Raw genomic sequence first — 27511 nt, forward strand, 5'->3', positions numbered from 1 at the left:
AGGGTTAGAGTTCAGGGCACACTTATGTTTGGGTGAATATTGGGGTTGGGTTTAGGGTTGGATAAGATGTATTTTTAATATCACACTGAATGGTACACTCTTGATGGGGAAAAATTTTGGATGTTTTTCCATTCTCCATTATAGCCTATGAGATTCATTAGAATGAATGGGCCCATATGGTAAGGGTTAGGGTTAGGGTTAGAGTTCAGGGCACACTTATGTTTGGGTGAATATTGGGGTTGGGTTTAGGGTTGGATAAGATGTATTTTTAATATCACACTGAATGGTACACTCTTGATGGGGAAAAATTTTGGATGTTTTTCCATTCTCCATTATAGCCTATGAGATTCATTAGAATGAATGGGCCCATATGGTAAGGGTTAGGGTTAGGGTTAGAGTTCAGGACACACTTATGTTTGGGTGAATATTGGGGTCTGATTTAGGGTTAGGTAAGATGTATTTTTAATATCACACTGAATGGTACACTATTGATGGAGAAAATTTTTTAATGTTTTTCCATTCTCCATTATACCCTATGAGATTCATTAGAATGAATGGGCCCATATGGTAAGGGTTAGGGTTAGGGTTAGAGTTCAAGACACACATATGTTCGGTTTAAAATTGGGGTCTGATTTAGGGTTGGGTAAGATGTATTTTTAATATCACACAGAATGGTACACTATTGATGGAGAAAAATTTTGGATGTTTTTCCATTCTCCATTATAGCCTATGAGATGCTTTAGAATGAATGGGCCCATATGGTAAGGGTTTAGGGTTAGGGTTAGAGTTCAGGGCACACTTATGTTTGGGTGAATATTGGGGTTGGGTTTAGGGTTGGATAAGATGTATTTTTAATATCACACTGAATGGTACACTCTTGATGGGGAAAAATTTTGGATGTTTTTCCATTCTCCATTATAGCCTATGAGATTCATTAGAATGAATGGGCCCATATGGTAAGGGTTAGGGTTAGGGTTAGAGTTCAGGACACACATATGTTCGGTTTAAAATTGGGGTCTGATTTAGTGTTGGGTAAGATGTATTTTTAATATCACACTGAATGGTACACTATTGATGGAGAAAAATTTTGGATGTTTTTCCATTCTCCATTATAGCCTATGAGATTCATTAGAATGAATGGGCCCATATGGTAAGGGTTAGGGTTAGGGTTAGAGTTCAGGGCACACTTATGTTTGGGTGAATATTGGGGTTGGGTTTAGGGTTGGATAAGATGTATTTTTAATATCACACTGAATGGTACACTCTTGATGGGGAAAAATTTTGGATGTTTTTCCATTCTCCATTATAGCCTATGAGATTCATTAGAATGAATGGGCCCATATGGTAAGGGTTAGGGTTAGGGTTAGAGTTCAGGGCACACTTATGTTTGGGTGAATATTGGGGTTGGGTTTAGGGTTGGATAAGATGTATTTTTAATATCACACTGAATGGTACACTCTTGATGGGGAAAAATTTTGGATGTTTTTCCATTCTCCATTATAGCCTATGAGATTCATCAGAATGAATGGGCCCATATGGTAAGGGTTAGGGTTAGAGTTCAGGGCACACTTATGTTTGGGTGAATATTGGGGTTGGGTTTAAGGTTGGATAAGATGTATTTCTAATATCACACTAAATGGTACACTCTTGATGGGGAAAAATTTTGGATGTTTTTCCATTCTCCATTATAGCCTATGAGATTCATTAGAATGAATGGGCCCATATGGTAAGGGATAGGTTTAGGGTTAGAGTTCAGGGCACACTTATGTTTGGGTGAATATTGGGGTTGGGTTTAGGGTTGGATAAGATGTAGTTTTAATATCACACTTAATGGTACACTCTTGATGGGGAAGAATTTTGGATGTTTTTCCATTCTCCATTATAGCCTATGAGATTCATTAGAATGAATGGGCCCATATGGTAAGGGTTAGGGTTAGGGTTAGAGTTCAGGACACACATATGTTCGGTTTAAAATTGGGGTCTGATTTAGGGTTGGGTAAGATGTATTTTTAATATCACACTGAATGGTACATTATTGATGGAGAAAAATTTTGGATGTTTTTCCATTCTCCATTATAGCCTATGAGATTCATTAGAATGAATGGGCCCATATGGTAAGGGTTAGGGTTAGGGTTAGAGTTCAGGACACACATATGTTCGGTTTAAAATTGGGGTCTGATTTAGGGTTGGGTAAGATGTATTTTTAATATCACACTGAATGGTACACTATTGATGGAGAAAAATTTTGGATGTTTTTCCATTCTCCATTATAGCCTATGAGATTCATTAGAATGAATGGGCCCATATGGTAAGGGTTAGGGTTAGGGTTAGAGTTCAGGGCACACTTATGTTTGGGTGAATATTGGGGTTGGGTTTAGGGTTGGATAAGATGTATTTTTAATATCACACTGAATGGTACACTCTTGATGGGGAAAAATTTTGGATGTTTTTCCATTCTCCATTATAGCCTATGAGATTCATTAGAATGAATGGGCCCATATGGTAAGGGTTAGGGTTAGGGTTAGAGTTCAGGGCACACTTATGTTTGGGTGAATATTGGGGTTGGGTTTAGGGTTGGATAAGATGTATTTTTAATATCACACTGAATGGTACACTCTTGATGGGGAAAAATTTTGGATGTTTTTCCATTCTCCATTATAGCCTATGAGATTCATTAGAATGAATGGGCCCATATGGTAAGGGTTAGGGTTAGAGTTCAGGGCACACTTATGTTTGGGTGAATATTGGGGTTGGGTTTAGGGTTGGATAAGATGTATTTTTAATATCACACTGAATGGTACACTCTTGATGGGGAAAAATTTTGGATGTTTTTCCATTCTCCATTATAGCCTATGAGATTCATTAGAATGAATGGGCCCATATGGTAAGGGTTAGGGTTAGGGTTAGAGTTCAGGACACACATATGTTCGGTTTAAAATTGGGGTGTGATTTAGGGTTGGGTAAGATGTATTTTTAATATCACACTGAATGGTACACTATTGATGGAGAAAAATTTTGGATGTTTTTCCATTCTCCATTATAGCCTTTGAGATTCATGAGAATGAATGGGCCCATATGGTAAGGGTTAGGGTTAGGGTTAGAGTTCAGGGCACACTTATGTTTGGGTGAATATTAGGGTTGGGTTTAGGGTTGGATAAGATGTATTTTTAATATCACACTGAATGGTACACTCTTGATGGGGAAAAATTTTGGATGTTTTTCCATTCTCCATTATAGCCTATGAGATTCATTAGAATGAATGGGCCTATATGGTAAGGGTTAGGGTTAGGGTTAGAGTTCAGGGCACACTTATGTTTGGGTGAATATTGGGGTTGGGTTTAGGGTTGGATAAGATGTATTTTTAATATCACACTGAATGGTACACTCTTGATGGGGAAAAATTTTGGATGTTTTTCCATTCTCCATTATAGCCTATGAGATTCATTAGAATGAATGGGCCCATATGGTAAGGGTTAGGGTTAGGGTTAGAGTTCAGGACACACTTATGTTTGGGTGAATATTGGGGTGTGATTTAGGATTGGGTAAGATGTATTTTTAATATCACACTGAATGGTACACTATTGATGGAGAAAAATTTTGGATGTTTTTCCATTCTCCATTATAGCCTATGAGATTCATTAGAATGAATGGGCCCATATGGTAAGGGTTAGGGTTAGGGTTAGAGTTCAGGGCACACTTATGTTTGGGTGAATATTAGGGTTGGGTTTAGGGTTGGATAAGATGTATTTTTAATATCACACTGAATGGTACACTCTTGATGGGGAAAAATTTTGGATGTTTTTCCATTCTCCATTATAGCCTATGAGATTCATTAGAATGAATGGGCCCATATGGTAAGGGTTAGGGTTAGGGTTAGAGTTCAGGACACACTTATGTTTGGGTGAATATTGGGGTCTGATTTAGGGTTAGGTAAGATGTATTTTTAATATCACACTGAATGGTACACTCTTGATGGGGAAAAATTTTGGATGTTTTTCCATTCTCCATTATAGCCTATGAGATTCATTAGAATGAATGGGCCCATATGGTAAGGGTTAGGGTTAGGGTTAGAGTTCAGGGCAAACTTATGTTTGGGTGAATATTGGGGTTGGGTTTAGGGTTGGATAAGATGTATTTTTAATATCACACTGAATGGTACACTCTTGATGGGGAAAAATTTTGGATGTTTTTCCATTCTCCATTATAGCCTATGAGATTCATTAGAATGAATGGGCCCATATGGTAAGGGTTAGGGTTAGGGTTAGAGTTCAGGACACACTTATGTTTGGGTGAATATTGGGGTCTGATTTAGGGTTAGGTAAGATGTATTTTTAATATCACACTGAATGGTACACTATTGATGGAGAAATTTTTTTAATGTTTTTCCATTCTCCATTATAGCCTATGAGATTCATTAGAATGAATGGGCCCATATGGTAAGGGTTAGGGTTAGGGTTAGAGTTCAGGGCACACTTATATTTGGGTGAATATTGGGGTTGGGTTTAGGGTTGGATAAGATGTATTTTTAATATCACACTGAATGGTACACTCTTGATGGGGAAAAATTTTGGATGTTTTTCCATTCCCCATTATAGCCTATGAGATTCATTAGAATGAATGGGCCCATATGGTAAGGGTTAGGGTTAGGGTTAGAGTTCAGGACACACTTATGTTTGGGTGAATATTGGGGTCTGATTTAGGGTTAGGTAAGATGTATTTTTAATATCACACTGAATGGTACACTATTGATGGAGAAAATTTTTTCATGTTTTTCCATTCTCCATTATAGCCTATGAGATTCATTAGAATGAATGGGGCCATATGGTAAGGGTTAGGGTTAGGGTTAGAGTTCAAGACACACATATGTTCGGTTTAAAATTGGGGTCTGATTTAGGGTTGGGTAAGATGTATTTTTAATATCACACAGAATGGTACACTATTGATGGAGAAAAATTTTGGATGTTTTTCCATTCTCCATTATAGCCTATGAGATTCATTAGAATGAATGGGCCCATATGGTAAGGGTTAGGGTTAGGGTTAGAGTTCAGGGCACACTTATGTTTGGGTGAATATTGGGGTTGGGTTTAGGGTTGGATAAGATGTATTTTTAATATCACACTGAATGGTACACTCTTGATGGGGAAAAATTTTGGATGTTTTTCCATTCTCCATTATAGCCTATGAGATTCATTAGAATGAATGGGCCCATATGGTAAGGGTTAGGGTTAGAGTTCAGGGCACACTTATGTTTGGGTGAATATTGGGGTTGGGTTTAGGGTTGGATAAGATGTATTTTTAATATCACACTGAATGGTACACTCTTGTTGGGGAAAAATTTTGGATGTTTTTCCATTCTCCATTATAGCCTATGAGATTCATTAGACTGAATGGGCCCATATGGTAAGGTTTAGGGTTAGGGTTAGAGTTCAGGACACACATATGTTCGGTTTAAAATTGGGGTGTGATTTAGGGTTGGGTAAGATGTATTTTTAATATCACACTGAATGGTACACTATTGATGGAGAAAAATTTTGGATGTTTTTCCATTCTCCATTATAGCCTATGAGATTCATGAGAATGAATGGGCCCATATGGTAAGGGTTAGGGTTAGGGTTAGAGTTCAGGGCACACTTATGTTTGGGTGAATATTAGGGTTGGGTTTAGGGTTGGATAAGATGTATTTTTAATATCACACTGAATGGTACACTCTTGATGGGGAAAAATTTTGGATGTTTTTCCATTCTCCATTATAGCCTATGAGATTCATTAGAATGAATGGGCCCATATGGTAAGGGTTAGGGTTAGGGTTAGAGTTCAGGGCACACTTATGTTTGGGTGAATATTGGGGTTGGGTTTAGGGTTGGATAAGATGTATTTTTAATATCACACTGAATGGTACACTCTTGATGGGGAAAAATTTTGGATGTTTTTCCATTCTCCATTATACCCTATGAGATTCATTAGAATGAATGGGCCCATATGGTAAGGGTTAGGGTTAGGGTTAGAGTTCAGGGCACACTTATGTTTGGGTGAATATTGGGGTTGGGTTTAGGGTTGGATAAGATGTATTTTTAATATCACACTGAATGGTACACTCTTGATGGGGAAAAATTTTGGATGTTTTTCCATTCTCCATTATAGCCTATGAGATTCATTAGAATGAATGGGCCCATATGGTAAGGGTTAGGGTTAGGGTTAGAGTTCAGGACACACTTATGTTTGGGTGAATATTGGGGTGTGATTTAGGATTGGGTAAGATGTATTTTTAATATCACACTGAATGGTACACTATTGATGGAGAAAAATTTTGGATGTTTTTCCATTCTCCATTATAGCCTATGAGATTCATTAGAATGAATGGGCCCATATGGTAAGGGTTAGGGTTAGGGTTAGAGTTCAGGGCACACTTATGTTTGGGTGAATATTAGGGTTGGGTTTAGGGTTGGATAAGATGTATTTTTAATATCACACTGAATGGTACACTCTTGATGGGGAAAAATTTTGGATGTTTTTCCATTCTCCATTATAGCCTATGAGATTCATTAGAATGAATGGGCCCATATGGTAAGGGTTAGGGTTAGGGTTAGAGTTCAGGGCACACTTATGTTTGGGTGAATATTGGGGTTGGGTTTAGGGTTGGATAAGATGTATTTTTAATATCACACTGAATGGTACACTCTTGATGGGGAAAAATTTTGGATGTTTTTCCATTCTCCATTATAGCCTATGAGATTCATTAGAATGAATGGGCCCATATGGTAAGGGTTAGGGTTAGGGTTAGAGTTCAGGGCACACTTATGTTTGGGTGAATATTGGGGTTGGGTTTAGAGTTGGATAAGATGTATTTTTAATATCACACTGAATGGTACACTCTTGATGGGGAAAAATTTTGGATGTTTTTCCATTCTCCATTATAGCCTATGAGATTCATTAGAATGAATGGGCCCATATGGTAAGGGTTAGGGTTAGGGTTAGAGTTCAGGACACACTTATGTTTGGGTGAATATTGGGGTCTGATTTAGGGTTAGGTAAGATGTATTTTTAATATCACACTGAATGGTACACTATTGATGGAGAAAATTTTTTAATGTTTTTCCATTCTCCATTATAGCCTATGAGATTCATTAGAATGAATGGGCCCATATGGTAAGGGTTAGGGTTAGGGTTAGAGTTCAAGACACACATATGTTCGGTTTAAAATTGGGGTCTGATTTAGGGTTGGGTAAGATGTATTTTTAATATCACACAGAATGGTACACTATTGATGGAGAAAAATTTTGGATGTTTTCCCATTCTCCATTATAGCCTATGAGATTCATTAGAATGAATGGGCCCATATGGTAAGGGTTAGGGTTAGGGTTAGAGTTCAGGGCACACTTATGTTTGGGTGAATATTGGGGTTGGGTTTAGGGTTGGATAAGATGTATTTTTAATATCACACTGAATGGTACACTCTTGATGGGGAAAAATTTTGGATGTTTTTCCATTCTCCATTATAGCCTATGAGATTCATTAGAATGAATGGGCCCATATGGTAAGGGTTAGGGTTAGGGTTAGAGTTCAGGGCACACTTATGTTTGGGTGAATATTGGGGTTGGGTTTAGGGTTGGATAAGATGTATTTTTAATATCACACTGAATGGTACACTCTTGATGGGGAAAAATTTTGGATGTTTTTCCATTCTCCATTATAGCCTATGAGATTCATTAGAATGAATGGGCCCATATGGTAAGGGTTAGGTTTAGGGTTAGAGTTCAGGGCACACTTATGTTTGGGTGAATATTGGGGTTGGGTTTAGGGTTGGATAAGATGTATTTTTAATATCACACTGAATGGTACACTCTTGATGGGGAAAAATTTTGGATGTTTTTCCATTCTCCATTATAGCCTATGAGATTCATTAGAATGAATGGGCCCATATGGTAAGGGTTAGGGTTAGGGTTAGAGTTCAGGACACACTTATGTTTGGGTGAATATTGGGGTGTGATTTAGGGTTGGGTAAGATGTATTTTTAATATCACACTGAATGGTACACTATTGATGGAGAAAAATTTTGGATGTTTTTCCATTCTCCATTATAGCCTATGAGATTCATTAGAATGAATGGGCCCATATGGTAAGGGTTAGGGTTAGGGTTAGAGTTCAGGGCACACTTATGTTTGGGTGAATATTGGGGTTGGGTTTAGGGTTGGATAAGATGTATTTTTAATATCACACTGAATGGTACACTCTTGATGGGGAAAAATTTTGGATGTTTTTCCATTCTCCATTATAGCCTATGAGATTCATTAGAATGAATGGGCCCATATGGTAAGGGTTAGGGTTAGGGTTAGAGTTCAGGGCACACTTATGTTTGGGTGAATATTGGGGTTGGGTTTAGGGTTGGATAAGATGTATTTTTAATATCACACTGAATGGTACACTCTTGATGGGGAAAAATTTTGGATGTTTTTCCATTCTCCATTATAGCCTATGAGATTCATCAGAATGAATGGGCCCATATGGTAAGGGTTAGGGTTAGAGTTCAGGGCACACTTATGTTTGGGTGAATATTGGGGTTGGGTTTAAGGTTGGATAAGATGTATTTCTAATATCACACTAAATGGTACACTCTTGATGGGGAAAAATTTTGGATGTTTTTCCATTCTCCATTATAGCCTATGAGATTCATTAGAATGAATGGGCCCATATGGTAAGGGATAGGTTTAGGGTTAGAGTTCAGGGCACACTTATGTTTGGGTGAATATTGGGGTTGGGTTTAGGGTTGGATAAGATGTAGTTTTAATATCACACTTAATGGTACACTCTTGATGGGGAAGAATTTTGGATGTTTTTCCATTCTCCATTATAGCCTATGAGATTCATTAGAATGAATGGGCCCATATGGTAAGGGTTAGGGTTAGGGTTAGAGTTCAGGACACACATATGTTCGGTTTAAAATTGGGGTCTGATTTAGGGTTGGGTAAGATGCATTTTTAATATCACACTGAATGGTACATTATTGATGGAGAAAAATTTTGGATGTTTTTCCATTCTCCATTATAGCCTATGAGATTCATTAGAATGAATGGGCCCATATGGTAAGGGTTAGGGTTAGGGTTAGAGTTCAGGACACACATATGTTCGGTTTAAAATTGGGGTCTGATTTAGGGTTGGGTAAGATGTATTTTTAATATCACACTGAATGGTACACTATTGATGGAGAAAAATTTTGGATGTTTTTCCATTCTCCATTATAGCCTATGAGATTCATTAGAATGAATGGGCCCATATGGTAAGGGTTAGGGTTAGGGTTAGAGTTCAGGGCACACTTATGTTTGGGTGAATATTGGGGTTGGGTTTAGGGTTGGATAAGATGTATTTTTAATATCACACTGAATGGTACACTCTTGATGGGGAAAAATTTTGGATGTTTTTCCATTCTCCATTATAGCCTATGAGATTCATTAGAATGAATGGGCCCATATGGTAAGGGTTAGGGTTAGGGTTAGAGTTCAGGGCACACTTATGTTTGGGTGAATATTGGGGTTGGGTTTAGGGTTGGATAAGATGTATTTTTAATATCACACTGAATGGTACACTCTTGATGGGGAAAAATTTTGGATGTTTTTCCATTCTCCATTATAGCCTATGAGATTCATTAGAATGAATGGGCCCATATGGTAAGGGTTAGGGTTAGAGTTCAGGGCACACTTATGTTTGGGTGAATATTGGGGTTGGGTTTAGGGTTGGATAAGATGTATTTTTAATATCACACTGAATGGTACACTCTTGATGGGGAAAAATTTTGGATGTTTTTCCATTCTCCATTATAGCCTATGAGATTCATTAGAATGAATGGGCCCATATGGTAAGGGTTAGGGTTAGGGTTAGAGTTCAGGACACACATATGTTCGGTTTAAAATTGGGGTCTGATTTAGGGTTGGGTAAGATGTATTTTTAATATCACACTGAATGGTACACTATTGATGGAGAAAAATTTTGGATGTTTTTCCATTCTCCATTATAGCCTATGAGATTCATTAGAATGAATGGGCCCATATGGTAAGGGTTAGGGTTAGGGTTAGAGTTCAGGGCACACTTATGTTTGGGTGAATATTGGGGTTGGGTTTAGGGTTGGATAAGATTTATTTTTAATATCACACTGAATGGTACACTCTTGTTGGGGAAAAATTTTGGATGTTTTTCCATTCTCCATTATAGCCTAGGAGATTCATTAGAATGAATGGGCCCATATGGTAAGGGCTAGGGTTAGGGTTAGAGTTCAGGACACACATATGTTCGGTTTAAAATTGGGGTCTGATTTAGGGTTGGTTAAGATGTATTTTTAATATCACACTGAATGGTACACTATTGATGGAGAAAAATTTTGGATGTTTTTCCATTCTCCATTATAGCCTATGAGATTCATTAGAATGAATGGGCCCATATGGTAAGGGTTAGGGTTAGGGTTAGAGTTCAAGACACACATATGTTCGGTTTAAAATTGGGGTCTGATTTAGGGTTGGGTAAGATGTATTTTTAATATCACACTGAATGGTACACTATTGATGGAGAAAAATTTTGGATGTTTTTCCATTCTCCATTATAGCCTATGAGATTCATTAGAATGAATGGGCCCATATGGTAAGGGTTAGGGTTAGGGTTAGAGTTCAGGGCACACTTATGTTTGGGTGAATATTGGGGTTGGGTTTAGGGTTGGATAAGATGTATTTTTAATATCACACTGAATGGTACACTCTTGATGGGGAAAAATTTTGGATGTTTTTCCATTCTCCATTATAGCCTATGAGATTCATTAGAATGAATGGGCCCATATGGTAAGGGTTAGGGTTAGGGTTAGAGTTCAGGACACACTTATGTTTGGGTGAATATTGGGGTTGGGTTTAGGGTTGGATAAGATGTATTTTTAATATCACACTGAATGGTACACTCTTGATGGGGAAAAATTTTGGATATTTTTCGATTCTCCATTATAGCCTATGAGATTCATTAGAATGAATGGGCCCATATGGTAAGGGTTAGGGTTAGGGTTAGAGTTCAGGGCACACTTATGTTTGGGTGAATATTGGGGTTGGGTTTAGGGTTGGATAAGATGTATTTTTAATATCACACTGAATGGTACACTCTTGATGGGGAAAAATTTTGGATGTTTTTCCATTCTCCATTATAGCTTATGAGATTCATTAGAATGAATGGGCCCATATGGTAAGGGTTAGGGTTAGGGTTAGAGTTCAGGACACACATATGTTCGGTTTAAAATTGGGGTGTGATTTAGGGTTGGGTAAGATGTATTTTTAATATCACACTGAATGGTACACTATTGATGGAGAAAAATTTTGGATGTTTTTCCATTCTCCATTATAGCCTATGAGATTCATTAGAATGAATGGGCCCATATGGTAAGGGTTAGGGTTAGGGTTAGAGTTCAGGGCACACTTATGTTTGGGTGAATATTGGGGTTGGGTTTAGGGTTGGATAAGATGTATTTTTAATATCACACTGAATGGTACACTCTTGATGGGGAAAAATTTTGGATGTTTTTCCATTCTCCATTATAGCCTATGAGATTCATTAGAATGAATGGGCCTATATGGTAAGGGTTAGGGTTAGGGTTAGAGTTCAGGGCACACTTATGTTTGGGTGAATATTGGGGTTGGGTTTAGGGTTGGATAAGATGTATTTTTAATATCACACTGAATGGTACACTCTTGATGGGGAAAAATTTTGGATGTTTTTCCATTCTCCATTATAGCCTATGAGATTCATTAGAATGAATGGGCCCATATGGTAAGGGTTAGGGTTAGGGTTAGAGTTCAGGACACACTTATGTTTGGGTGAATATTGGGGTTGGGTTTAGGGTTGGATAAGATGTATTTTTAATATCACACTGAATGGTACACTCTTGATGGGGAAAAATTTTGGATGTTTTTCCATTCTCCATTATAGCCTATGAGATTCATTAGAATGAATGGGCCCACATGGTAAGGGTTAGGGTTAGGGTTAGAGTTCAGGACACACATATGTTCGGTTTAAAATTGGGGTGTGATTTAGGGTTGGGTAAGATGTGTTTTTAATATCACACTGAATGGTACACTATTGATGGAGAAAATTTTTTAATGTTTTTCCATTCTCCATTATAGCCTATGAGATTCATTAGAATGAATGGGCCCATATGGTAAGGGTTAGGGTTAGGGTTAGAGTTCAAGACACACATATGTTCGGTTTAAAATTGGGGTCTGATTTAGGGTTGGGTAAGATGTATTTTTAATATCACACAGAATGGTACACTATTGATGGAGAAAAATTTTGGATGTTTTTCCATTCTCCATTATAGCCTATGAGATTCATTAGAATGAATGGGCCCATATGGTAAGGGTTAGGGTTAGGGTTAGAGTTCAGGGCACACTTATGTTTGGGTGAATATTGGGGTTGGGTTTAGGGTTGGATAAGATGTATTTTTAATATCACACTGAATGGTACACTCTTGATGGGGAAAAATTTTGGATGTTTTTCCATTCTCCATTATAGCCTATGAGATTCATTAGAATGAATGGGCCCATATGGTAAGGGTTAGGGTTAGGGTTAGTGTTCAGGGCACACTTATGTTTGGGTGAATATTGGGGTTGGGTTTAGGGTTGGATAAGATGTATTTTTAATATCACACTGAATGGTACACTCTTGATGGGGAAAATTTTTGGATGTTTTTCCATTCTCTATTATAGCCTATGAGATTCATTAGAATGAATGAGCCCATATGGTAAGGGTTAGGGTTTGGGTTAGAGTTCAGGGCACACTTATGTTTGGGTGAATATTGGGGTTGGGTTTAGGGTTGGATAAGATGTATTTTTAATATCACACTGAATGGTACACTATTGATGGAGAAAATTTTTTAATGTTTTTCCATTCTCCATTATAGCCTAGGAGATTCATTAGAATGAATGGGCCCATATGGTAAGGGTTAGGGTTAGGGTTAGAGTTCAGGACACACATATGTTCGGTTTAAAATTGGGGTCTGATTTAGGGTTGGGTAAGATGTATTTTTAATATCACACTGAATGGTACACTATTGATGGAGAAAAATTTTGGATGTTTTTCCATTCTCCATTATAGCCTATGAGATTCATTAGAATGAATGGGCCCATATGGTAAGGGTTAGGGTTAGGGTTAGAGTTCAAGACACACATATGTTCGGTTTTAAATTGGGGTCTGATTTAGGGTTGGGTAAGATGTATTTTTAATATCACACTGAATGGTACACTATTGATGGAGAAAAATTTTGGATGTTTTTCCATTCTCCATTATAGCCTATGAGATTCATTAGAATGAATGGGCCCATATGGTAAGGGTTAGGGTTAGGGTTAGAGTTCAGGGCACACTTATGTTTGGGTGAATATTGGGGTTGGGTTTAGGGTTGGATAAGATGTATTTTTAATATCACACTGAATGGTACACTCTTGATGGGGAAAAATTTTGGATGTTTTTCCATTCTCCATTATAGCCTATGAGATTCATTAGAATGAATGGGCCCATATGGTAAGGGTTAGGGTTTGGGTTAGAGTTCAGGGCACACTTATGTTTGGGTGAATATTGGGGTTGGGTTTAGGGTTGGATAAGATGTATTTTTAATATCACACTGAATGGTACACTCTTGATGGGGAAAAATTTTGGATGTTTTTCCATTCTCCATTATAGCCTATGAGATTCATTAGAATGAATGGGCCCATATGGTAAGGGTTAGGGTTAGGGTTAGAGTTCAGGACACACATATGTTCGGTTTAAAATTGGGGTCTGATTTAGGGTTGGGTAAGATGTATTTTTAATATCACACTGAATGGTACACTATTGATGGAGAAAAATTTTGGATGTTTTTCCATTCTCCATTATAGCCTATGAGATTCATTAGAATGAATGGGCCCATATGGTAAGGGTTAGGGTTAGGGTTAGAGTTCAGGGCACACTTATGTTTGGGTGAATATTGGGGTTGGGTTTAGGGTTGGATAAGATGTATTTTTAATATCACACTGAATGGTACACTCTTGATTGGGAAAAATTTTGGATGTTTTTCCATTCTCCATTATAGCCTATGAGATTCATTAGAATGAATGGGCCCATATGGTAAGGGTTAGGGTTAGGGTTAGAGTTCAGGGCACACTTATGTTTGGGTGAATATTGGGGTTGGGTTTAGGGTTGGATAAGATGTATTTTTAATATCACACTGAATGGTACACTCTTGATGGGGAAAAATTTTGGATGTTTTTCCATTCTCCATTATAGCCTATGAGATTCATTAGAATGAATGGGCCCATATGGTAAGGGTTAGGGTTAGGGTTAGAGTTCAGGACACACTTATGTTTGGGTGAATATTGGGGTCTGATTTAGGGTTAGGTAAGATGTATTTTTAATATCACACTGAATGGTACACTATTGATGGAGAAAATTTTTTAATGTTTTTCCATTCTCCATTATAGCCTATGAGATTCATTAGAATGAATGGGCCCATATGGTAAGGGTTAGGGTTAGGGTTAGAGTTCAAGACACACATATGTTCGGTTTAAAATTGGGGTCTGATTTAGGGTTGGGTAAGATGTATTTTTAATATCACACAGAATGGTACACTATTGATGGAGAAAAATTTTGGATGTTTTTCCATTCTCCATTATAGCCTATGAGATTCTTTAGAATGAATGGGCCCATATGGTAAGGGTTTAGGGTTAGGGTTAGAGTTCAGGGCACACTTACGTTTGGGTGAATATTGGGGTTGGGTTTAGGGTTGGATAAGATGTATTTTTAATATCACACTGAATGGTACACTCTTGCTGGGGAAGAATTTTGGATGTTTTTCCATTCTCCATTATAGCCTAGGAGATTCATTAGAATGAATGGGCCCATATGGTAAGGGTTAGGGTTAGGGTTAGAGTTCAAGACACACATATGTTCGGTTTAAAATTGGGGTCTGATTTAGGGTTGGGTAAGATGTATTTTTAATATCACACTGAATGGTACACTATTGATGGAGAAAAATTTTGGATGTTTTTCCATTCTCCATTATAGCCTATGAGATTCATTAGAATGAATGGGCCCATATGGTAAGGGTTAGGGTTAGGGTTAGAGTTCAGGGCACACTTATGTTTGGGTGAATATTGGGGTTGGGTTTAGGGTTGGATAAGATGTATTTTTAATATCACACTGAATGGTACACTCTTGATGGGGAAATATTTTGGATGTTTTTCCATTCTCCATTATAGCCTATGAGATTCATTAGAATGAATGGGCCCATATGGTAAGGGTTAGGTTTAGGGTTAGAGTTCAGGGCACACTTATGTTTGGGTGAATATTGGGGTTGGGTTTAGGGTTGGATAAGATGTATTTTTAATATCACACTGAATGGTACACTCTTGATGGGGAAAAATTTTGGATGTTTTTCCATTCTCCATTATAGCCTATGAGATTCATTAGAATGAATGGGCCCATATGGTAAGGGTTAGGGTTAGGGTTAGAGTTCAGGACACACATATGTTCGGTTTAAAATTGGGGTCTGATTTAGGGTTGGGTAAGATGTATTTTTAATATCACACTGAATGGTACACTATTGATGGAGAAAAATTTTGGATGTTTTTCCATTCTCCATTATAGCCTATGAGATTCATTAGAATGAATGGGCCCATATGGTAAGGGTTAGGGTTAGGGTTAGAGTTCAGGGCACACTTATGTTTGGGTGAATATTGGGGTTGGGTTTAGGGTTGGATAAGATGTATTTTTAATATCACACTGAATGGTACAATCTTGATGGGGAAAAATTTTGGATGTTTTTCCATTCTCCATTATAGCCTATGAGATTCATTAGAATGAATGGGCCCATATGGTAAGGGTTAGGGTTAGGGTTAGAGTTCAGGGCACACTTATGTTTGGGTGAATATTGGGGTTGGGTTTAGGGTTGGATAAGATGTATTTTTAATATCACACTGAATGGTACACTCTTGATGGGGAAAAATTTTGGATGTTTTTCCATTCTCCATTATAGCCTATGAGATTCATTAGAATGAATGGGCCCATATGGTAAGGGTTAGGGTTAGGGTTAGAGTTCAGGGCACACTTATGTTTGGGTGAATATTGGGGTTGGGTTTAGGGATGGATAAGATGTATTTTTAATATCACACTGAATGGTACACTCTTGATGGGGAAAAATTTTGGATGTTTTTCCATTCTCCATTATAGCTTATGAGATTCATTAGAATGAATGGGCCCATATGGTAAGGGTTAGGGTTAGGGTTAGAGTTCAAGACACACATATGTTCGGTTTAAAATTGGGGTGTGATTTAGGGTTGGGTAAGATGTATTTTTAATATCACACAGAATGGTACACTATTGATGGAGAAAAATTTTGGATGTTTTTCCATTCTCCATTATAGCCTATGAGATTCATTAGAATGAATGGGCCCATATGGTAAGGGTTAGGGTTAGGGTTAGAGTTCAGGGCACACTTATGTTTGGGTGAATATTGGGGTTGGGTTTAGGGTTGGATAAGATGTATTTTTAATATCACACTGAATGGTACACTCTTGATGGGGAAAAATTTTGGATGTTTTTCCATTCTCCATTATAGCCTATGAGATTCATTAGAATGAATGGGCCCATATGGTAAGGGTTAGGGTTAGGGTTAGAGTTCAGGGCACACTTATGTTTGGGTGAATATTGGGGTTGGGTTTAGGCTTGGATAAGATGTATTTTTAATATCACACTGAATGGTACACTCTTGATGGGGAAAAATTTTGGATGTTTTTCCATTCTCCATTATAGCCTATGAGATTCATTAGAATGAATGGGCCCATATGGTAAGGGTTAGGTTTAGGGTTAGAGTTCAGGGCACACTTATGTTTGGGTGAATATTGGGGTTGGGTTTAGGGTTGGATAAGATGTATTTTTAATATCACACTGAATGGTACACTCTTGATGGGGAAAAATTTTGGATGTTTTTCCATTCTCCATTATAGCCTATGAGATTCATTAGAATGAATGGGCCCATATGGTAAGGGTTAGGGTTAGGGTTAGAGTTCAGGACACACTTATGTTTGGGTGAATATTGGGGTCTGATTTAGGGTTGGGTAAGATGAATTTTTAATATCACACTGAATGGTACACTCTTGATGGGGAAGAATTTTGGATGTTTTTCCATTCTCCATTATAGCCTATGAAATTCATTAGAGTGAATGGGCCCATATGGTAAGGGTTAGGGTTAGGGTTAGAGTTCAGGGCACAGTTATGTTTGGGTGAATATTGGGGTTGTGTTTAGGGTTGGATAAGATGTATTTTTAATATCACACTGAATGGTACACTCTTGATGGGGAAGAATTTTGGATGTTTTTCCATTCTCCATTATAGCCTATGAGATTCATTAGAATGAATGGGCCCATATGGTAAGGGTTAGGGTTAGGGTTAGAGTTCAGGACACACATATGTTCGGTTTAAAATTGGGGTCTGATTTAGGGTTGGGTAAGATGTATTTTTAATATCACACTGAATGGTACACTATTGATGGAGAAAAATTTTGGATGTTTTTCCATTCTCCATTATAGCCTATGAGATTCATTAGAATGAATGGGCCCATATGGTAAGGGTTAGGGTTAGGGTTAGAGTTCAGGGCACACTTATGTTTGGGTGAATATTGGGGTTGGGTTTAGGGTTGGATAAGATGTATTTTTAATATCACACTGAATGGTACACTCTTGATGGGGAAAAATTTTGGATGTTTTTCCATTCTCCATTATAGCCTATGAGATTCATTAGAATGAATGGGCCCATATGGTAAGGGTTAGGGTTAGGGTTAGAGTTCAGGACACACTTATGTTTGGGTGAATATTGGGGTCTGATTTAGGGTTGGGTAAGATGTATTTTTAATATCACACTGAATGGTACACTCTTGATGGGGAAGAATTTTGGATGTTTTTCCATTCTCCATTATAGCCTATGAGATTCATTAGAGTGAATGGGCCCATATGGTAAGGGTTAGGGTTAGGGTTAGAGTTCAGGGCACAGTTATGTTTGGGTGAATATTGGGGTTGTGTTTAGGGTTGGATAAGATGTATTTTTAATATCACACTGAATGGTACACTCTTGATGGGGAAGAATTTTGGATGTTTTTCCATTCTCCATTATAGCCTATGAGATTCATTAGAATGAATGGGCCCATATGGTAAGGGTTAGGGTTTGGGTTAGAGTTCAGGGCACACTTATGTTTGGGTGAATATTGGGGTTGGGTTTAGGGTTGGATAAGATGTATTTTTAATATCACACTGAATGGTACACTCTTGATGGGGAAAAATTTTGGATGTTTTTCCATTCTCCATTATAGCCTATGAGATTCATTAGAATGAATGGGCCCATATGGTAAGGGTTAGGGTTAGGGTTAGAGTTCAGGACACACATATGTTCGGTTTAAAATTGGGGTCTGATTTAGGGTTGGGTAAGATGTATTTTTAATATCACACTGAATGGTACACTATTGATGGAGAAAAATTTTGGATGTTTTTCCATTCTCCATTATAGCCTATGAGATTCATTAGAATGAATGGGCCCATATGGTAAGGGTTAGGGTTAGGGTTAGAGTTCAGGGCACACTTATGTTTGGGTGAATATTGGGGTTGGGTTTAGGGTTGGATAAGATGTATTTTTAATATCACACTGAATGGTACACTCTTGATGGGGAAAAATTTTGGATGTTTTTCCATTCTCCATTATAGCCTATGAGATTCATTAGAATGAATGGGCCCATATGGTAAGGGTTAGGGTTAGGGTTAGAGTTCAGGGCACACTTATGTTTGGGTGAATATTGGGGTTGGGTTTAGGCTTGGATAAGATGTATTTTTAATATCACACTGAATGGTACACTCTTTATGGGGAAAAATTTTGGATGTTTTTCCATTCTCCATTATAGCCTATGAGATTCATTAGAATGAATGGGCCCATATGGTAAGGGTTAGGTTTAGGGTTAGAGTTCAGGGCACACTTATGTTTGGGTGAATATTGGGGTTGGGTTTAGGGTTGGATAAGATGTATTTTTAATATCACACTGAATGGTACACTCTTGATGGGGAAAAATTTTGGATGTTTTTCCATTCTCCATTATAGCCTATGAGATTCATTAGAATGAATGGGCCCATATGGTAAGGGTTAGGGTTAGGGTTAGAGTTCAGGACACACTTATGTTTGGGTGAATATTGGGGTCTGATTTAGGGTTGGGTAAGATGAATTTTTAATATCACACTGAATGGTACACTCTTGATGGGGAAGAATTTTGGATGTTTTTCCATTCTCCATTATAGCCTATGAAATTCATTAGAGTGAATGGGCCCATATGGTAAGGGTTAGGGTTAGGGTTAGAGTTCAGGGCACAGTTATGTTTGGGTGAATATTGGGGTTGTGTTTAGGGTTGGATAAGATGTATTTTTAATATCACACTGAATGGTACACTCTTGATGGGGAAGAATTTTGGATGTTTTTCCATTCTCCATTATAGCCTATGAGATTCATTAGAATGAATGGGCCCATATGGTAAGGGTTAGGGTTAGGGTTAGAGTTCAGGACACACATATGTTCGGTTTAAAATTGGGGTCTGATTTAGGGTTGGGTAAGATGTATTTTTAATATCACACTGAATGGTACACTATTGATGGAGAAAAATTTTGGATGTTTTTCCATTCTCCATTATAGCCTATGAGATTCATTAGAATGAATGGGCCCATATGGTAAGGGTTAGGGTTAGGGTTAGAGTTCAGGGCACACTTATGTTTGGGTGAATATTGGGGTTGGGTTTAGGGTTGGATAAGATGTATTTTTAATATCACACTGAATGGTACACTCTTGATGGGGAAAAATTTTGGATGTTTTTCCATTCTCCATTATAGCCTATGAGATTCATTAGAATGAATGGGCCCATATGGTAAGGGTTAGGGTTAGGGTTAGAGTTCAGGGCACACTTATGTTTGGGTGAATATTGGGGTTGGGTTTAGGGTTGGATAAGATGTATTTTTAATATCACACTGAATGGTACACTCTTGATGGGGAAAAATTTTGGATGTTTTTCCATTCTCCATTATAGCCTATGAGATTCATTAGAATGAATGGGCCCATATGGTAAGGGTTAGGGTTAGGGTTAGAGTTCAGGACACACTTATGTTTGGGTGAATATTGGGGTCTGATTTAGGGTTGGGTAAGATGTATTTTTAATATCACACTGAATGGTACACTCTTGATGGGGAAGAATTTTGGATGTTTTTCCATTCTCCATTATAGCCTATGAGATTCATTAGAGTGAATGGGCCCATATGGTAAGGGTTAGGGTTAGGGTTAGAGTTCAGGGCACAGTTATGTTTGGGTGAATATTGGGGTTGTGTTTAGGGTTGGATAAGATGTATTTTTAATATCACACTGAATGGTACACTCTTGATGGGGAAGAATTTTGGATGTTTTTCCATTCTCCATTATAGCCTATGAGATTCATTAGAATGAATGGGCCCATATGGTAAGGGTTAGGGTTTGGGTTAGAGTTCAGGGCACACTTATGTTTGGGTGAATATTGGGGTTGGGTTTAGGGTTGGATAAGATGTATTTTTAATATCACACTGAATGGTACACTCTTGATGGGGAAAAATTTTGGATGTTTTTCCATTCTCCATTATAGCCTATGAGATTCATTAGAATGAATGGGCCCATATGGTAAGGGTTAGGGTTAGGGTTAGAGTTCAGGACACACATATGTTCGGTTTAAAATTGGGGTCTGATTTAGGGTTGGGTAAGATGTATTTTTAATATCACACTGAATGGTACACTATTGATGGAGAAAAATTTTGGATGTTTTTCCATTCTCCATTATAGCCTATGAGATTCATTAGAATGAATGGGCCCATATGGTAAGGGTTAGGGTTAGGGTTAGAGTTCAAGACACACATATGTTCGGTTTAAAATTGGGGTCTGATTTAGGGTTGGGTAAGATGTATTTTTAATATCACACTGAATGGTACACTATTGATGGAGAAAAATTTTGGATGTTTTTCCATTCTCCATTATAGCCTATGAGATTCATTAGAATGAATGGGCCCATATGGTAAGGGTTAGGGTTAGGGTTAGAGTTCAGGGCACACTTATGTTTGGGTGAATATTGGGGTTGGGTTTAGGGTTGGATAAGATGTATTTTTAATATCACACTGAATGGTACACTCTTGATGGGGAAATATTTTGGATGTTTTTCCATTCTCCATTATAGCCTATGAGATTCATTAGAATGAATGGGCCCATATGGTAAGGGTTAGGTTTAGGGTTAGAGTTCAGGGCACACTTATGTTTGGGTGAATATTGGGGTTGGGTTTAGGGTTGGATAAGATGTATTTTTAATATCACACTGAATGGTACACTCTTGATGGGGAAAAATTTTGGATGTTTTTCCATTCTCCATTATAGCTTATGAGATTCATTAGAATGAATGGGCCCATATGGTAAGGGTTAGGGTTTGGGTTAGAGTTCAGGGCACACTTATGTTTGGGTGAATATTGGGGTTGGGTTTAGGGTTGGATAAGATGTATTTTTAATATCACACTGAATGGTACACTCTTGATGGGGAAAAATTTTGGATGTTTTTCCATTCTCCATTATAGCCTATGAGATTCATTAGAATGAATGGGCCCATATGGTAAGGGTTAGGGTTAGGGTTAGAGTTCAGGGCACACTTATGTTTGGGTGAATATTGGGGTTGGGTTTAGGGTTGGATAAGATGTATTTTTAATATCACACTGAATGGTACACTCTTGATGGGGAAAAATTTTGGATGTTTTTCCATTCTCCATTATAGCTTATGAGATTCATTAGAATGAATGGGCCCATATGGTAAGGGTTAGGGTTTGGGTTAGAGTTCAGGGCACACTTATGTTTGGGTGAATATTGGGGTTGGGTTTAGGGTGGGATAAGATGTATTTTTAATATCACACTGAATGGTACACTCTTGATGGGGAAAAATTTTGGATGTTTTTCCATTCTCCATTATAGCCTATGAGATTCATTAGAATGAATGGGCCCATATGGTAAGGGTTAGGGTTAGGGTTAGAGTTCAGGACACACATATGTTCGGTTTAAAATTGGGGTCTGATTTAGGGTTGGGTAAGATGTATTTTTAATATCACACTGAATGGTACACTATTGATGGAGAAAAATTTTGGATGTTTTTCCATTCTCCATTATAGCCTATGAGATTCATTAGAATGAATGGGCCCATATGGTAAGGGTTAGGGTTAGGGTTAGAGTTCAGGGCACACTTATGTTTGGGTGAATATTGGGGTTGGGTTTAGGGTTGGATAAGATGTATTTTTAATATCACACTGAATGGTACACTCTTGTTGGGGAAAAATTTTGGATGTTTTTCCATTCTCCATTATAGCCTAGGAGATTCATTAGAATGAATGGGCCCATATGGTAAGGGTTAGGGTTAGGGTTAGAGTTCAGGACACACATATGTTCGGTTTAAAATTGGGGTCTGATTTAGGGTTGGTTAAGATGTATTTTTAATATCACACTGAATGGTACACTATTGATGGAGAAAAATTTTGGATGTTTTTCCATTCTCCATTATAGCCTATGAGATTGATTAGAATGAATGGGCCCATATGGTAAGGGTTAGGGTTAGGGTTAGAGTTCAAGACACACATATGTTCGGTTTAAAATTGGGGTCTGATTTAGGGTTGGGTAAGATGTATTTTTAATATCACACTGAATGGTACACTATTGATGGAGAAAAATTTTGGATGTTTTTCCATTCTCCATTATAGCCTATGAGATTCATTAGAATGAATGGGCCCATATGGTAAGGGTTAGGGTTAGGGTTAGAGTTCAGGGCACACTTATGTTTGGGTGAATATTGAGGTTGGGTTTAGGGTTGGATAAGATGTATTTTTAATATCACACTGAATGGTACACTCTTGATGGGGAAAAATTTTGGATGTTTTTCCATTCTCCATTATAGCCTATGAGATTCATTAGAATGAATGGGCCCATATGGTAAGGGTTAGGGTTAGGGTTAGAGTTCAGGGCACACTTATGTTTGGGTGAATATTGGGGTTGGGTTTAGGGTTGGATAAGATGTATTTTTAATATCACACTGAATGGTACACTCTTGATGGGGAAAAATTTTGGATGTTTTTCCATTCTCCATTATAGCCTATGAGATTCATTAGAATGAATGGGCCCATATGGTAAGGGTTAGGGTTTGGGTTAGAGTTCAGGGCACACTTATGTTTGGGTGAATATTGGGGTTGGGTTTAGGGTTGGATAAGATGTATTTTTAATATCACACTGAATGGTACACTCTTGATGGGGAAAAATTTTGGATGTTTTTCCATTCTCCATTATAGCCTATGAGATTCATTAGAATGAATGGGCCCATATGGTAAGGGTTAGGGTTAGGGTTAGAGTTCAGGGCACACTTATGTTTGGGTGAATATTGGGGTTGGGTTTAGGGTTGGATAAGATGTATTTTTAATATCACACTGAATGGTACACTCTTGATGGGGAAAAATTTTGGATATTTTTCCATTCTCCATTATAGCCTATGAGATTCATTAGAATGAATGGGCCCATATGGTAAGGGTTAGGGTTAGGGTTAGAGTTCAGGGCACACTTATGTTTGGGTGAATATTGGGGTTGGGTTTAGGGTTGGATAAGATGTATTTTTAATATCACACTGAATGGTACACTCTTGATGGGGAAAAATTTTGGATGTTTTTCCATTCTCCATTATAGCTTATGAGATTCATTAGAATGAATGGGCCCATATGGTAAGGGTTAGGGTTAGGGTTAGAGTTCAGGACACACATATGTTCGGTTTAAAATTGGGGTGTGATTTAGGGTTGGGTAAGATGTATTTTTAATATCACACTGAATGGTACACTATTGATGGAGAAAAATTTTGGATGTTTTTCCATTCTCCATTATAGCCTATGAGATTCATTAGAATGAATGGGCCCATATGGTAAGGGTTAGGGTTAGGGTTAGAGTTCAGGGCACACTTATGTTTGGGTGAATATTGGGGTTGGGTTTAGGGTTGGATAAGATGTATTTTTAATATCACACTGAATGGTACACTCTTGATGGGGAAAAATTTTGGATGTTTTTCCATTCTCCATTATAGCCTATGAGATTCATTAGAATGAATGGGCCTATATGGTAAGGGTTAGGGTTAGGGTTAGAGTTCAGGGCACACTTATGTTTGGGTGAATATTGGGGTCGGGTTTAGGGTTGGATAAGATGTATTTTTAATATGACACTGAATGGTACACTCTTGATGGGGAAAAATTTTGGATGTTTTTCCATTCTCCATTATAGCCTATGAGATTCATTAGAATGAATGGGCCCATATGGTAAGGGTTAGGGTTAGGGTTAGAGTTCAGGACACACTTATGTTTGGGTGAATATTGGGGTTGGGTTTAGGGTTGGATAAGATGTATTTTTAATATCACACTGAATGGTACACTCTTGATGGGGAAAAATTTTGGATGTTTTTCCATTCTCCATTATAGCCTATGAGATTCATTAGAATGAATGGGCCCATATGGTAAGGGTTAGGGTTAGGGTTAGAGTTCAGGACACACATATGTTCGGTTTAAAATTGGGGTGTGATTTAGGGTTGGGTAAGATGTATTTTTAATATCACACAGAATGGTACACTATTGATGGAGAAAAATTTTGGATGTTTTTCCATTCTCCATTATAGCCTATGAGATTCATTAGAATGAATGGGCCCATATGGTAAGGGTTAGGGTTAGGGTTAGAGTTCAGGGCACACTTATGTTTGGGTGAATATTGGGGTTGGGTTTAGGGTTGGATAAGATGTATTTTTAATATCACACTGAATTGTACACTCTTGATGGGGAAAAATTTTGGATGTTTTTCCATTCTCCATTATAGCCTATGAGATTCATTAGAATGAATGGGCCCATATGGTAAGGGTTAGGGTTAGGGTTAGTGTTCAGGGCACACTTATGTTTGGGTGAATATTGGGGTTGGGTTTAGGGTTGGATAAGATGTATTTTTAATATCACACTGAATGGTACACTCTTGATGGGGAAAATTTTTGGATGTTTTTCCATTCTCTATTATAGCCTATGAGATTCATTAGAATGAATGGGCCCATATGGTAAGGGTTAGGGTTTGGGTTAGAGTTCAGGGCACACTTATGTTTGGGTGAATATTGGGGTTGGGTTTAGGGTTGGATAAGATGTATTTTTAATATCACACTGAATGGTACACTATTGATGGAGAAAATTTTTTAATGTTTTTCCATTCTCCATTATAGCCTAGGAGATTCATTAGAATGAATGGGCCCATATGGTAAGGGTTAGGGTTAGGGTTAGAGTTCAGGACACACATATGTTCGGTTTAAAATTGGGGTCTGATTTAGGGTTGGGTAAGATGTATTTTTAATATCACACTGAATGGTACACTATTGATGGAGAAAAATTTTGGATGTTTTTCCATTCTCCATTATAGCCTATGAGATTCATTAGAATGAATGGGCCCATATGGTAAGGGTTAGGGTTAGGGTTAGAGTTCAAGACACACATATGTTCGGTTTAAAATTGGGGTCTGATTTAGGGTTGGGTAAGATGTATTTTTAATATCACACTGAATGGTACACTATTGATGGAGAAAAATTTTGGATGTTTTTCCATTCTCCATTATAGCCTATGAGATTCATTAGAATGAATGGGCCCATATGGTAAGGGTTAGGGTTAGGGTTAGAGTTCAGGGCACACTTATGTTTGGGTGAATATTGGGGTTGGGTTTAGGGTTGGATAAGATGTATTTTTAATATCACACTGAATGGTACACTCTTGATGGGGAAAAATTTTGGATGTTTTTCCATTCTCCATTATAGCCTATGAGATTCATTAGAATGAATGGGCCCATATGGTAAGGGTTAGGGTTTGGGTTAGAGTTCAGGGCACACTTATGTTTGGGTGAATATTGGGGTTGGGTTTAGGGTTGGATAAGATGTATTTTTAATATCACACTGAATGGTACACTCTTGATGGGGAAAAATTTTGGATGTTTTTCCATTCTCCATTATAGCCTATGAGATTCATTAGAATGAATGGGCCCATATGGTAAGGGTTAGGGTTAGGGTTAGAGTTCAGGACACACATATGTTCGGTTTAAAATTGGGGTCTGATTTAGGGTTGGGTAAGATGTATTTTTAATATCACACTGAATGGTACACTATTGATGGAGAAAAATTTTGGATGTTTTTCCATTCTCCATTATAGCCTATGAGATTCATTAGAATGAATGGGCCCATATGGTAAGGGTTAGGGTTAGGGTTAGAGTTCAGGGCACACTTATGTTTAGGTGAATATTGGGGTTGGGTTTAGGGTTGGATAAGATGTATTTTTAATATCACACTGAATGGTACACTCTTGATTGGGAAAAATTTTGGATGTTTTTCCATTCTCCATTATAGCCTATGAGATTCATTAGAATGAATGGGCCCATATGGTAAGGGTTAGGGTTAGGGTTAGAGTTCAGGGCACACTTATGTTTGGGTGAATATTGGGGTTGGGTTTAGGGTTGGATAAGATGTATTTTTAATATCACACTGAATGGTACACTCTTGATGGGGAAAAATTTTGGATGTTTTTCCATTCTCCATTATAGCCTATGAGATTCATTAGAATGAATGGGCCCATATGGTAAGGGTTAGGGTTAGGGTTAGAGTTCAGGACACACTTATGTTTGGGTGAATATTGGGGTCTGATTTAGGGTTAGGTAAGATGTATTTTTAATATCACACTGAATGGTACACTATTGATGGAGAAAATTTTTTAATGTTTTTCCATTCTCCATTATAGCCTATGAGATTCATTAGAATGAATGGGCCCATATGGTAAGGGTTAGGTTTAGGGTTAGAGTTCAAGACACACATATGTTCGGTTTAAAATTGGGGTCTGATTTAGGGTTGGGTAAGATGTATTTTTAATATCACACAGAATGGTACACTATTGATGGAGAAAAATTTTGGATGTTTTTCCATTCTCCATTATAGCTTATGAGATTCATTAGAATGAATGGGCCCATATGGTAAGGGTTAGGGTTAGGGTTAGAGTTCAGGACACACATATGTTCGGTTTAAAATTGGGGTGTGATTTAGGGTTGGGTAAGATGTATTTTTAATATCACACTGAATGGTACACTATTGATGGAGAAAAATTTTGGATGTTTTTCCATTCTCCATTATAGCCTATGAGATTCATTAGAATGAATGGGCCCATATGGTAAGGGTTAGGGTTAGGGTTAGAGTTCAGGGCACACTTATGTTTGGGTGAATATTGGGGTTGGGTTTAGGGTTGGATAAGATGTATTTTTAATATCACACTGAATGGTACACTCTTGATGGGGAAAAATTTTGGATGTTTTTCCATTCTCCATTATAGCCTATGAGATTCATTAGAATGAATGGGCCTATATGGTAAGG

The sequence above is a fragment of the Heteronotia binoei genome, chromosome 11 (genome assembly GCF_032191835.1).
Source record: "Heteronotia binoei isolate CCM8104 ecotype False Entrance Well chromosome 11, APGP_CSIRO_Hbin_v1, whole genome shotgun sequence".
Lineage (NCBI taxonomy): Eukaryota > Metazoa > Chordata > Lepidosauria > Squamata > Gekkonidae > Heteronotia > Heteronotia binoei.